Source organism: Ambystoma mexicanum, chromosome 1p (assembly GCF_040938575.1).
Source record: "Ambystoma mexicanum isolate Mex_15411 chromosome 1p, UKY_AmexF1_1, whole genome shotgun sequence".
Taxonomy (NCBI): Eukaryota; Metazoa; Chordata; class Amphibia; order Caudata; family Ambystomatidae; genus Ambystoma; species Ambystoma mexicanum.
In genome coordinates, this window is record NC_090921.1 from 1,114,416,742 (window position 1) to 1,114,432,079 (window position 15,338).

At 44.8% G+C, this 15,338-nt stretch overlaps 1 protein-coding gene across 2 annotated transcripts in view; it reads left to right on the forward strand.

Moving 5' to 3' along the window:
* Window positions 1-15,338, forward strand: part of LOC138449151 (uncharacterized) — a 260,056-nt gene that overhangs the window by 10,495 nt on the left and 234,223 nt on the right. For both annotated transcript variants that reach the window (XR_011260170.1, XM_069604747.1), the window contains exon 2: window positions 12,495-12,599. The gene's annotated coding sequence lies outside the window, so the exon portion shown is untranslated. The remainder of the gene's footprint in view (window positions 1-12,494; window positions 12,600-15,338) is intronic.

A 15,338-nucleotide genomic window follows, 5' to 3' on the forward strand; every position in this document is an offset into this window, starting at 1 on the left:
TTAATAATAAATAAATAAACCGGCGGTATGTTCGAGGCTATCGCAATTAAATAAATAAAGATAGTAGCCTCGAACAATGGGAAAATCCCATATAGAAATATTCACGGTTGAATATAAAAAGTAGTATCCACTGCCACCAGCAAAACTCGATCAGGGGGGACGGAGACGTGCCCCCTCGACTAACAGACCCCGGGGCAATCGAATTGCCCCGGCCAGTACGTCCACAATATGATGGTTTGTACTGGTTCTGTTCAGAATTCAAGACTAGTAAAGTCAATGGTGACTTTACATGCCCTGGGACACAGTAGTCAGTTCCAGGGTATGGAGTCTATACTGGGGGGTCACTATGACACCCCTGTGTTACTGCACTGAGGGTGCTGTGTAACACACATCACAAAAACACATGAAGCCCTATGGAGTAAAAGACCCCATAGCCCATTAAACACATCTAGAGTCAAAGGAACACACTCAAATCATGTCCAAGAGTGAGGGTAAAAGAGTCTCACTCTTGGCAGGAGAAAAAAATAAACCCCAAAAATCCAGCAAAGCTGCTGGGGGACTCACTAGGTTAGGAAATTCAGCCTAAACAGAGAATTCTCCCGAACACTCGCCCCCCCAAGACTAAGGGACAGGAGGATTTAATCCACTCCTGGATGAACCTCATACCTCTAGTCGATGACATACATCCTAGAGAGTCCATCAGCATTTTGATGGTGACACCCTGACCTGTGCTCAATGGTGAAATCAAACCCTTGCAGGCAGATTGACCATCTCAATAGTTTTTGATTTTCTCCCTTCATTTGCATTAACCATCTCAAGGGTTGGTGGTCAGTCTGAATGACAAAAGTAGAACCATACAAGTATGGCCTAAACTTCTTCAGTGCCCACACAATAGCAAAGCATTCTCTTTCGATTGTTGCCCACCTTGTCTCAGGATCCTTCAGCTTACGGCTGATGAAGCAAATGGGGTGCTCCCTACCCTTCTCATCCAGTTGGCTTAGAACTGCACCTATACCTACATTGGAAGCATCAGTTTGTACAATGAAAGATTGGTGGTAGTCAGGAGCTCTCAGTACTGGAGCTTGGCAAAGAGCTTTCTTCAGTTTTTCAAAGGCCTGATTGCACTCCTCATTCCATTTGACCTTTTCAGGGAATTTTGGAGAGGAGATTACATTCAGTGGAGAAGCTATGGTCCCATAGTTCTCAATGAAATTCCTGTAATACCCAGTGAGGCCTAGGAAGGCTCTCACCTGGGTTTGAGTAGTAGGTGTTGTCCAATTTTGCACAGCTTCAATTTTGCTGAGCAAATGCCTTATTTCTCCACCTCCTACCTCATGCCCAAGGTAGACCACTTTACTTTGACCAATCTGGCATTTACTTGCCTTGATTGTCAAATTGGCCTGCTCAAGAGCCTGCAAAACATGTCCTAGGTGGTTCACATGTTCCTCCCAGGAGTGGCTGAAGACTGCAATGTCATCCAAGTATGCCATGCAGAAGTCCTCCATCCCAGCTAGAACTTGATTCACCATCCTTTGGAATGTAGCAGGTGCATTTTTTAATCCAAAAGGCATGACCTTAAACTGGTACAAGCCAACTGGGGTTGAAAATGCAGTTTTCTCCTTGGCATGGTCTGTCAAGGCTATTTGCCAATAGCCTGACGTAAGGTCAAATGTGCTGAGGTACTTGGCTGCACCAAGTTTATCCACCAACTCATCTGTCCTTGGCAAAGGGTGGGCATCAGTCTTAGTGACTTCATTAAGAGCTCTATAGTCCACACAGAATCTCAAGTCTTTGGATCCTGCCTTTGGTACTAACACAACTGGGCTAGACCATGGACTAGTAGAGGGCTCTATTACCCCGAGATCAAGCATCTTCTTGACCTCCCCTTTGATATGGGTTCTTACATTTTCTGACATTCTGTATCCTCTGCTTTTGACCGGCGGACAGTCACCAGGAGAATCTCATGCTGTCCCCAAGGGGTCAAGCCTGGTGAAAGTGAGAACAGGGAGGCAAACTGATTTAACATAGATTTGCACTCCTCTTGTTGCTCAGGTGTCAGATCTGAAGAGAGATTGACTCCTTCAATTTTCTCATCTAAAGGTACACCTCTGAGGAGATCAGGGAGAGATTCACTCTCTTCTTCCTCTGCTGCTGAAGCTAGAAGCAAGGCTCCTACTTCAGGTCTGGAGACGTACGCTTTCAGTCGATTGGTGTGGAAGACTCTGGGAGCTTCCCTGGGTCTGCCCAGATCCACCAGATAGTTGACCTCCCTGGGTTTTCCCACAACTTTGAAGGGTCCCATCCATTTGTCTTGCAAGGCCCTCTGCCTTGTTGGGAGGATAACGAGAACTAGCTGGTCTTGAGTGAACTCAACCATGTTAGCCTTTTGATCATGCCAATGCTTGACCAAAGCTTGTCCAGCTTTCAGGTTATCACTAGCTTCTGCCATCATGTGTGACATTCTCCTCCGGAGACCTATTACATAGTCAGTCACTCTGACTGGCTTGAGGGGAGGAGCACCTTCCAATCCCTCCTTAATCAGGGCCAACGGACCTCTGACTGGATGGCCATAGAGAGGTTCAAAGGGAGAATAGCCTACTCCCTCCTGAGGGACCTCTCTATAAGCAAAGAGAAGGCATGGCAGTAGAAGGTCCCACTTTCGTTTCAGGGGTTCCTCTAAAGCACCTATCATGCTCTTCATGGTTCTGTTAAACCTTTCTACCAACCCATTTGTCTGGGGGTGGTATGCGGTTGAGAACTTGTAAGTAACTCCACAGGTTTTCCACATGGCTTTCATGTAATGGGACATAAAGTTTGACCCCCTGTCGGATATTACTTCCTTAGGAAACCCAACCCTGATAAAAATACCAAGGAGGGCTTTAGCCACAGCCGGAGCTGTAACAGTCCTCATAGGAATTGCCTCAGGGTACCTAGTAGCATGGTCTACTACAACAAGGATAAACCTGTTGCCTGAGGAGGTTGGGGGATTAAGGGGACCAACAATGTCAATCCCTACCCTCTCAAATGGGACTCCCACAACTGGGAGAGGCACTAAAGGTGCCACATTCTTGGAGCCAACCTTACCAGAAGTTTTGCAGGTATGGCAGCTCTTGCAAAACTTATCTACTTCAGCCCCCATTTTTGGCCAATTAAAGTAGAGTGAGAGCCTTTCCTTGGTCTTCTTGAAACTCAAGTGACCAGCCAAAGGAATCTCGTGGGCTAAGTGCAAGAACTGTTGTCTGTTTTCTTGAGGTACTACAAGGCGCTTGTAGTCTCCAGGTTCAGACTCGGTTGGTTCACTGTAGAAGAGGCCATCTTCCCAGTGCAACCTATACTTCCCAGGCTCTTGTCCATCAGCCCGAGAAGCTGCCTGGTGGCGGAGACCCTCCAGAGTTGGACATTCTCTTTGTCCCTTACGAAAAGCTGCCCTGCTGGGCCCACCTTCTGCCAGTAAAGACTGCAGCTCAGGATGGTCCTCAGGGTCCAGATCTCCAATAAGTTCTTGGCCTCCTATTAGCTCTTCCTCAGAGTCTAGTTCAACCACACAGGGTTGTACCTCCCTCTCAGCCCCAGCTGGAGGTGGAGGTGGAGTTACAGGTGTAACTGTGGAAACCTAGGGGAAGTCCTTGTTGGAAACACTGGAGTGCTTGCTGCTGGCTTTTTCCTAGGAGTCTTGGGTTGCCCCTTTGCTCCTGATCTGGTAGTTACTGCAGTAAATTGCTCCAGTGGGAGAGGAGTGATCTCTGTCATCATCTCCTGAGATAACCCTCGCAGGGTTTTCTCTCTTGCAGGTTTTGTGAGCTCCTGTAACCTTTTACTAGGAGGTCTGGGGGTATGTGACACAACTCCAAGAGGTTTCAGGTCATTACCCAACAGAACCCTACCTGGTACTTCACATTGTATACTGACAGGTATCTTTACAGCCATATCATTACACTGGATGAGAACTGGTAACTGGGGACACATGTGCACAGGCCCTCCAGCTAACTTGGTAAGGCATTTGGGTGCCTTAGCAACACCCTCTGCCTTGAAAAATGATTCATCCACCACAGTTATGCTGGCCCCAGTGTCCCTAATGGCAGGAGTCTCCTGACCATTCACCTGGACACTGTCTTTATAATACTCTTTAGTATTATCTGGGATAGAATTATACACATCTAAATTCTGTTGTTCCCACAACCCCAGGGAGACTAAAGAAACACTGGCTGAGACACCAAAGGGTTCATCAGCCAGCAGTAGAAAGTTTCCACTTGCCATTGGGACTTCCTCTTCTGGAGCGAAGGCTAAGGAGGCAAGCTGGATCCCTGGAATTTTACCTTTGCATCTGGGATCTCCTTTCACATGGTCAGTGGCCTTACAAACATAGCATGAGCCAAAGGCTCGCTGGAATGGAGGCTTGTTCTGACCTCCTTCTGGTTTTGCACCAGAAGGTACACTAGCCTTAGTTGGTTTCCCTTGTGGCTTACCCTTATGATTTTGCTTGGGGCCCTCTTTGGAATTTGCAGTATTAGAATTCTCTTTGGAGTCCTTTTTAGGCTGTTTCCCCTCATCCTTCTTCTGAGTTACCCCAGAATCCTTGTGAGTGGCCCTGTTGGCAACCAAGTCAGCAGCCTTAGCTAGCTTTCTGGAATCTAATTCCTTTGAATCAGCCAAGTGCTGTCTGAGCTCAGGAGAGCAGGCATCATAAATTGACTCCAACATAAAAAGATTTTTCATACCTTCATAAGTGTTCACCTTGTAACCCTTAATACATCCCTCTAAGTTTTTCAACCCTTCACTCACCCAGGTAGCCCAAGGGGTACCATCATGCTTTTTGAGGGTTCTAAACCTCTTACGATACTGAGAAGGGGTCTTCCCAAATCAAGCTATCAAAGCTAGTTTCACACATTCATACTCTTTCCTATCCTCCTCCCCCAACTCCATTACCACATCAGTTGCAACAGGGGGAAGCCTAGAGAACAACCAGGTGAGTAAGTCATTTCCTGTGATGTTCTGGAGCCCATGATTATATTCAAACAGAGACAACCAATCCAACACATCCAATTTAGGCTCATACATACCAACCAATTCTTTAGGCATCCGGGGTCTTTTAGGACTGGAACTTCTAGAGGAGCCAGAGAGAGAAGCATTTTCAACAGACAATTTCTTCATTTCTAGCTCATGCTTGAGCTCCATCTCCCTTAGCCTTAGTTCTTGGTGTCTTTGTTCAGCCTGAGTATTAAGTTTTTTAAACTCTAATTCAAGTTTCATCTTCTCTAGTTAAAGATATTGAGGACTAAGTGTGGGACCTGGTAAAGGTCCAGTAGGTACAGCAGGTAAAGCAGACAGAGGCCTAGGGGGGACAGTCACAGCAGCCTCACCCTCCTCTTCTGACTCTTCCTCAAGATCATCAACATTTGGTTCAGTTTCAATCTCAATATGTTACCTATAGTTGCTGGAGTGGTAGGTTCCTCTGAACCATCATCCAGGCTTTGGTTAGCTAACAACCTTTCTATTAGCTCCATTTTCTTGCCTCTAGTCAGGAGATTCTTATGCTTACAGAGAACTCTTAAACAATCAGCAGTTTTTGTAGCAAGGGACTCTAGACTATAACGTTCCATAGTTAACATGTTAGAAAGATTACTTTTTCAGTGCTAAACTTTGTGGTTAGTTGCACTAAGGTATCCTAAAGCACACTAAAATGTATACTCAATACAAATCCCACTGCTGTACACCAGTGTTAGGCAGAAACCTGTGCAGTTCCCTTTGGGAACACTGCAAAAGATTTAGGACTACAGGTGTTAGCAGTAAACCCACTTGGTAGCAGTCTGTACCACCCAAATTTACCTGGTAGCTGTGGCTGAGCAGTCAGACTTCCCTCAAGAAGAGTTAGGCAGTATGCAAAGTATACACAATAGGCACTCAGACACAATAGCACAAGCAAACACTGACCAGAGCTTTGGTATCAAAGTATATAATTATTTATTTAAAAACACACTGTTTGAAACACTCCAGCACTCTTATTTGTAAAACACTCTAAACACAGTTACTATTATGATATATACAACCCTTATTCCTTATCGGACAAGTCTTAGTTAACACCACTTATTTCCAGACAGAGGTGAGCGCTTAACTATTGATGGCACTCCAATAAGTTCATGGAAAAGGGAGGGAAAAAGACAGAATATGCGAAGATACACCACTCTAAGATTTAGGAACACTTTTAGCAAGCCAGAAGAGCAAAAGTCACTTGTGAGCCAAAGTCCATAGGCTGGGCCCTCTCTTAGAGAGAGCAGAGCACAAATGCACCCAAGATCACACAGTTACACTAGGCTTTGAAAGTCTTGCAGGGAGTTCGAAAAGAGTTTAGAGAGGCTCAGAAAAGTTTAGCCAGGGTGTCCCAGGCTAACCCAGGTTCGAAAGCCGGGGGCTAAATCTACCCCGTACAGTCGGTGGCAAGGGAAGCCAGGCAGAACACGGTACCTTAAGTGGGAAGGATCCTCCAGCGGTGGCAGTTGTTCCTGGCAGAGGGTGCAAGTCTCTGTGTCGTCCAGGGGAAGAGAAGATCTCGACTTGGAGGAAAGATGAAGGTCGTTGCACTACCAGGGAAGAAACCAGCCGCAGAGTTTTCCGGTTAAAGGTATTAACCTTTATTTCACGGTCGTGGTAAAACGTGGTATTCCGGTTGCTGGGGTGCTTGGCACAGGCAAGGCGGCCACGAGATGCGTCGGGAAGGTGAAAAGACGGTGAAACTGGTTATCCCCACCAGTCAAAGGAAGAAGACTCTCCGGCTGGAGATCTCCTCTGTCGTTGGGAAAAGTGCTGAGACGGTCCAGCAGGGATCCACCGGTGGTGTCATCGTGGCAGGTCGGCTCAGCTTCTCCCTCATCGGATTCTTAGGTCCTGTGGCGACTTCTGAAGTTCCAGTCCCCAAAGCCCTGCTTTTATGCAGAAAACCCCCATTCACTCAGCCTAGCTGTCACTCAAACATGCTAAGTGGTGAGCCAGCCGGCTCACCATTTGGGCCAATCAGGACGGAGTGCGACTTGAGTTGCCTAGGCAACTCAGTCCAGGGTGCCTAAATCCCCCTCCACCCCTCCTAAGTACCCCAGACAGAGTGGCACCACTTTGGAGGGCTTTTGTGGAGAAGCCTGCCAAAAAAGTGGAACAAAGGGCTCGACTTCGGTTGGAGTCACAGAAGAGAACACAAACGCCATTTTAGAACCGAGTTTTGGCAAAAAATACCAACCGGAGAATTAATAAATAAATAAATAAACCGGCGGTATGTTTGAGGCTATCGCAATTAAATAAATAAAGTTAGTAGCCTCGAACAATGGGAAAATCCCATAGAGAAATATTCGCGGTTGAATATAAAAAGTAGTATCCACTGCCACCAGCCAAAACTCGTTCAGGGGGGACAGAGACGTGCACCCTCGACTAACAAACCCCGGGGCAATCGAATTGCCCCGGCCAGTACGTCCACAATATGATGGTTTGTACTGGTTCTGTTGAGAATTCAAGACTAGTAAAGTCAATGGTGACTTTACATGCCCTGGGAGACAGTAGTCAGTCCCAGGGTATGGAGTCTATACTGGGGGTCACTATGACACCCCTGTGTTACTGCACTGAGGGTGCTGTGTAACACACATCACAAAAACACATGAAGCCCTATGGAGTAAAAGACCCCATAGCCCATTAAACGCATCTAGAGTCAAAGGAACACACCCAAATCATGTCCAAGAATGAGGGTAAAAGAGTCTCACTCTTGGCAGGAGAAAAAAAAAACCCAAAAATCCAGCAAAGCTGCTGGGGGACTCACTAGATTAGGAAATTCAGCCTAAACAGAGAATTATCCCTAACACGCATATGTCCTCCCACGGAGTTAGCTTTATGGGGGAACTAGGACCGCCTCCAGTTCCCATGGCCTGGCTACGATTGACGGATAATATGTTGCGCACCCTTAGGCGCAGGTCGTCCCATCGCTTATGGCAGTCTTTCACTGTGCGTGGTGTGTTGCCCACTGCACTAACCTTCTGGGCAACAAGTGCCCAGATCTCTTTTTTACATAGCACTGCCTCTCTCCTCATGTTGCTGGAGAAGACTGTGCCTGCATGCTCATGCAATGTGTCCACAGCATCTGGAGCTCGTCCTCATTAAATCGTTCCTTTCTCAGGCGGGCAGCTCCCTTCTTCAGGGCCTTCAGCATTCTTGTCTTGTAGGAGGTGGTTTTCAGACGATCAGCAGTGTCCCAGGGGTCCTGTGTGCTGAGGATGGCAATGGATTGTGTTTTTAAAGATGGCCGCTGTGCTCCTTCCCGTTCCTGTGCGATGACACTACTTCCGGTTCCGCTTATTAGCAGTGACTGTAAATAGCAGTGTCCGCTAATTACGGTCACCGCTATTTACGGTCACCGCTAATGACGCATTGGACTCTGCGCTACGATTGATGCCGGTAAGGGCTTTTTGGGAGCCTTTTGCAGCATGGCGCTAGATACCTTACCGGCATGGCACAAAGCTCGTGCCCGCGAAGTCGGAATAGTCCTCTATTAGCGGACTGGTGCCAGCACGGACACGCTATTTGCGCCATGCCGGTAAGGGACGTTACTTACCACCAAACTCAGAATCACCCCCATAGTCATGGCCCATCTTAAAAGGGCAATACACGTGGGAGGGGCACATTCCCTTAAAAGGGTAATACACATGGGAGGGTCCCACATTACGGAGCAGGACCCAGATGGGAGGAACAGGACAGGGGATAAAAGAGAAACGTTTTTAGAAGTTAAGAATGTTTACAGTTTACCAGTGTTGTTATTGTTTATTAAAATAGAAGTCACTGTCACAGCCTAAAAAAATCTACCTTGCTCTCTAGTGTCATTAGTAAAGTCTAACAACAGGATAGGTTAATTCTGGCAATGAACAAGACTCTTCCATGCTAATTAGTTATGCCACCCGGCAGGAACATATGAATCTTGGCAAGCACTTGTTTTTACTATGTTCCATGACCCTGATGATAAACCACCATTAAATGTAATACTAATCTCAACTTGCAAGAATGTGAACTCCCTTCACCCCTTCCTGAGCCCCTATTTGCCCTACCGATTTTGACCCCTTGATCGCCCACCCATTTGTGCCCACATCACCACCCCGCTCTTGCAATGCCCATTTCCCCATTGTAGCCTGTATAAGAGCATAGTTGTTAAGCCCGGAGAGTTTTTGTACATGTCTATTTTCTTCTTGGTACACCGCATACTAACTGGTTACTAAGAGGTCTCTGCTTTATATGTACATTGCACCTGACATCTGCTGATGTGACCTAAGGATGCTTTATTTCTTACTAAATGCCAATAAACAAATGTAAAAATAAATAGCTGTTGCCTAACCTGCACAAATGACCCCTTCCTGAACCTTTTATCTACTTTTCAGAAATGGATGCCTTTCTGTGTTCCCAATTAGCTTTCCTACCCTCCTCTTCCATTCGGTGCAAGCAGGTCCTATTAAAAAAACAAAAGTGAAAATCCTCTACCTCTCACAAAACTGAAGCTACACTTATGAAACATTTATTTTTTGTTTCCACTCAACCTGTTCTTGAAAGCTTTCAAAATGGCGAATTCAGAACCACAAACCTTTTGTTCCTAGCTGTTACAAGAAAAAAACCACAGGCTTCTTTGTAAATCATTTTATTTACATTTTCTGAAAAAAACACATTTTCACTTTTTTGTTATTTTCTCACACTCCCCTACAGCAAACCACAAATCATTGGTGGTGTTACAACTGCTTACATGTGGGACAAAAGGGTGCACACTTGGCCAGGATATCGCTTGTTATGTTATGTTATGTTATGTTAAAGGTACTTATATAGCGCACCATCACCAACGGAATTGGTCCCCAGGCACTCTGGCGAATCTGTAAACGAGAAGGTGGGATGGGTTAGTAAGGTGAAGAGGGAGTAGGATAGTGAGAGGAGTGGTGTACTGTTGGCAGCTTCAACTCGGTAGACACCGGGTGCTGAGCTTTGGTGCAAGTATTGGATCAGTGTCAGTCCGCGTGTGCTGTTGGTGTGGCTTATGTGTTGTTGCGGTGTGGTGAAGTGCGTGCAGCTTGTTGTGGGAGAGATGGTTGTGTGAGTTTGTTGAGTGAGATAAGTATGCATACAGTTTGAGCTTATATTGGTTAGTGGGTTATATGACAATTAACATGCTAACATTCGCCGTTCTGTCTAAGTGTGGTACTTGCTGGTCTACATAATTCTGTCTAGGTGTGGCACTCACTAACCTTTACAATAATTATCTAGATATGGGGTGGGATAATGTTCTCAACTCTAAGTGTGGCATATGCTAAAATTCAAGTTCAATCTAGGTGTGGCATGTGCTAGCATTCACAATCCTATCTAGATACGGCGCAGGCTAATGTTCTCAATTCTAAGTGTGGCACATGCTAACATTCAAGTTCAATCTATGTATGGCAAGTGCTAACATTCACAATCCTATCTAGATACTGCGCAGGCTAATGTTCTCAATTCTAAGTGTGGCACATGCTAACATACAAGTTCCATCTAGGTGTGGCAAATGCTAACATTCACAATCCTATCTAGACGCGCCTAAGTTAGGAATTCCGTCTAAGTGTGGCACATGTTGACATTAAAGTTCCATCTAGGTGTGACATGTGCTAATAACATTCAAGTTCCATCTAGGTGTGGCAAGTGCTAACATTCACAATCCTATCTAGATGCGACGCAGGCCCAAGTTAGGAATTCTGTCTAAGTATGGCACATGCTAACATTCGTAATCCCATCTAGATGCGAGGCAGACCAAAGCTAAGAATTCTAACTTAGTGTGGCGCATGCCGACATTCACAATTCTATCATTTCTATCAGAGTTCTGTCAGATGTGGTGTATGCTAACCTTCCTAATTCCATCTAAGTGAGGCAGATGCTGACATTCACAAACCTATCCAGATGCGATGCAGGCTAGCGTCCACAATTCCCTGCAGGTTTGATATTTGGTAACCTTGACTAGTATGTTAGGATGCAGTGCAAGGCAACATTTCAAATACTGTCACGGATAAAAAGAACAGACTTGTGGTCACAAATCTTTCTAAGTATGCATGGGCTAAGCCTATGGCAGTCTATGTTATGGGAAGGTTAGGTAGAGTGGTGGGGGCTTTCTGGTGTAGAGTAATTGCTCTACACCCCACCCATGCCACACTTACGGTTTTTGTTGGTGTCTGTTAGCTGCTTGCTTCACTGGCTTCACCTACGGACACCTGCAGACACATCTTGGAGCCGCCAATGACGGAGCCGCCCTTGGACTTGGGGCCCTTAGCCGCAGGAGCTGCCTGGCAGGGGGATGCTCTGGGAGAGTCCATTAAGGCTATGGAGTTAGCCAATCACGGGTGAGGTGGTTGCAGCAAAGTACCCGACCAATCACGGTTGGAGGGAGGGGAAAGGGAGCCATTAAACAAAAGTTACACGTGGGGCCTGGAGGCAACCTGCGACGCTAGCATGGACATTTTGGGTCTCACAGAGTCAGAATACCCAAGACTGCTCACCTGGGGACGCCGGATGGAAGTTGAAGGTTTTCCTTAATAGGTTCCAGTCGATGACTCCTTGGATTCGCAAGATGTTGAAGGGGTACACGATTTGAAGGCCAGATAATAACTATCATTGTACTATGCATCTCACAATGCAGTACAATGGGCTACACTTTGTTTTGCCCTAGACTAACACTCAGAGTCTAACACTCAGAGGATTTGAAGTTACTTTAGGCCATGGACTAAGGGACAAACTGGTGGCAGCAGCTACTCTTTGCTATTTTTTTGTTTTAGCCTTACAGCGATTGGCTACCTACTGTGCCTAGTGTCCAAACATGGCCGCACCACAGGGTTTTTCGTTCGTTCCTTAGCCATCTTGTCACTAACCCTTCTTCCTGACCTGTGAGGACAGGAAAATCCTTGTATGGACTTGCAGTGAGCGGGAAAGTGGAGGCTGCTTCGCAGGCTATTGCAGGGATAGGAGTTTGCTGCCAGGAAGTAGGTTGGGACTGCCAGGTCCCAATCCACAAACTGGTTTAAGTGCGAGAAGTTGTTCTCTCATTCACCATGGAAGGTAAGTGCGATATTAGACAGGCTACATTGGCCATTGCTCGTTGTAAGCCCAGCGTGAGGATGGTGCTCTGATCAGTCAGTTGTCCAAATAAGGGTAGATGTGGATCTCCGTCTTCCGTTTTGCTTGAGCTATCCTCCTAGCTATGATGTGTGGGAGAGGCCTGTGCTTGTTTATTTTATACTCTGAAAATATTGCATTTGATTATTCTCCAGATAGAAACATGTTAAGAAGATACTTTAGAATCTTATTTGTCAAATTAAATCAATAATACTTTTCAACTTTTGTTTTAAGAAGAATCACTGAGCCACAGAGGAAATAAAGGTGAAAAACGATACATTTATTGGACGACAATGAAATGCATGTTCATTTAAGAAATACCAACTGAAATTTTGCCACGTTTTATCATTATTTAGAAAGAACACATGAAAACAATTGGGCTTCTTGCTGTGCCCGATCTTGGAGGCAGATACGATTCATTTCACCCAACAGCAGATTACAGCATTTTATGAGGGTAACAGGTATGCATCTTAATGATCCCTTTATATGCTGCTTTCAATGCAGTAACATGATGACAAAAACGTAACATGTTTTTCACTGTTAAATATTATACTCAATTGGATTTAGCAATTTTAATGTTGACTTTACAATCTAGATAACCACCTGTATTTGCTTCTTCACAAGAAGATTAACTCTGTAGCAAATTCTCCACAAGCATTATTATTATTCGGGTATTTATTAAGCGCTAACCTAGCTTCTGGAAACAATAAAATGCTTTACAAGTACATTGCGTGGGCCGATATGTTAAGGATAAGCCATTCCTTGAAAGGTAGGGTCATCAGCTCCTTTCTAATATGTAGAAGGGAAGGGGTGAGTCAAGTGTTGACAGAGTATTTTCCACAGTCTGGGGCATGCTACATCCGAGGACAATACCAGTTAAGAACTTCCTGGAAGTGAGAATAAGAGCCACTGGGTGCCAATCCCACTGGGTGGGTTTTAGACTTTAAATAAGGTTTCCAGATAACGGATTTGGAATGCAAGGGTAATTCTCATATTTGACATTGGAGGCGTCCTTGCCAAAGAACGGAGCTTGTTTACATATATTTTTCTTTTTCCAAAGCACATTGGGTTCATGCATCTTTTTTCAATTGATCAGCTACTACTACAACAAGAACATTCTTTTCTCAGGCCTTAGCCAATAGAAGAACACATTAATAATGTTTCTTTCACTAGGCATTGACATATGGTAAGGCCAGTGCATGGTGGTTGCATGTTTATTTCTCTTCTTGAAAAACCTTCCATGGTGAATTTATATGTTATAGAGACTTAGGGGACAATGTTGCCACCTAGAAGGAATAATCCCCGGAATTAACAACAACATACACAAGTATTCCTTTCAGGTTGTGTATTGCAGATTCACTAGGTAGATAGGACACTCAACTTTTACTACACTTGAGTTCGTGTATTTTCTTTTTCATAAAATCTTCATACACATTTTTTAAATATACAAGTAAATATTTTTTATTATTTCATTAATATTTCCTACTAAAACTTTATTTTTTAAGACATACGGTGTGGAAAAAACAACTCTGGTGTTCAACACGTGGTAGCACAATTTTCTACTACCACTGCAATTTTTCATTACAATTATTCACTCTCGTACTAAATACCAATATTCACAATCGCTCCAACTACACATTCAACACCCAATGAGAGAACAAGTCATCATTATTCTGAGTTCCACTACTTTTATGTTTTACTGTTAATAGTCACACTACTTTTTACAACCATTTCCACCATTGGACTTTTTTTAAAAGTTAAAGCATGCCGCCTCATTTTACCATGCTAGAACAGTTTCATCTAAATAGAAAACTGTTTAACCGTACATGCATGAAGCGTGGGTGACATATCAGTCGGGATGGAACCTAGCTGGCTTCATCTTAGCCAGGGAAAAATGGAGGAAGTTCTGCTAACACTAAGAAGGAATTGCTCCCTACGCCCTTCATTTTTGGAAAACATGTAAAGAGATCATCTCAGGTTAAATGCGTAAGACACTATAGTTGATAAAGCACTAGGCCACTTACAAGGGATGCTATTTTAATATCCGGTGGCTTAGGCTATGTGGGATTTGTCTCTCTTTGTGACTGGACAACTGTGCAGTTGCAGTAGGAGCTATCTTGACTAGCTTTTTGGACTACTGCAAGGCACTCCAAGGGGATACTTCAATAAAATCTATTAGCAGACTCTGCGTGGCTCAAAACGGATTGGTTTTTGTACGTAGGAAATTTGATCATGCCCAAGCTGCTCGCAGGAACGTGCTGTGGCTTCCAGTATAGTACAGAATTTAGTTTAAAATGTCCTACATACTCTTAAAATACATCCGTGCGACTGCTGCGGCTTACCTTAAAGATATTATCACATAGTATTAGTATATCATGATGGATGGAATCATGGAGTATCACATACTCTTCATCTCTAGGATACTGTCAGCTGTAGTAAGTCAGAATCAGGAGATGGAAAAGGCAGCATTTTGGGTTAGTATCTCTTTATTGTACTGCAACACTAAGCTGGCCCTAGGTTTCTCAGCCTGAATCTAAAAGAAATTAAAATTAGTTTGAAAGAGTGCTCGTCAGGATTTAATTAAAGTTCACCATCCAGAAACTGGTTCTAGCCCGAATTTTGTCCCTACCATTAAAAACGGATTAAGTTTAACAAAAATACGAGGGCCTTTTCCCAACACAGGAATGGTGGCTCGTTTGCTGACCCCACCGTGGTTTCTCTATCGTGCCCCATTGTACAGTTCCAGAAAATGGCACCCAATTTCTCTTCTACCTTTGCCTTTTCGGGTGGCATGTCAGTCTGTGGTTATTCCCTTTCTTTCTGGATAACCGGGACTTTGTCACAGTCCTAGGTCTTCTTCCACTCCTGAGGATTCCCTTTTTCGTAAGTCCAAACCACATACCCTCTTTGAGATCCCCACCAAGGAATCTCAAGGTATTTTCTCCAGTTAGTTACCGCCTGGATGTTACCCCTTCCTTCTGCTTTCACACTCTGCCTTGTCGTTTGATTTCTGTCACCACATAGTGGGGTTTGGGTTTCCTCACCCTGCCTTAGGTTCTGGTTTCTGTTGCCCTCCTTTGGGAGCTGGTTTCTCTCGCCCAGTCTTGGGGTCTGGTTTCTCTCACCCCGCCTTAGGGTCTGGTTTCTCTCACCCCGCCTTAGGGTCTGGATTCTCTCACCCGGCCTTGCAGTACAGTATA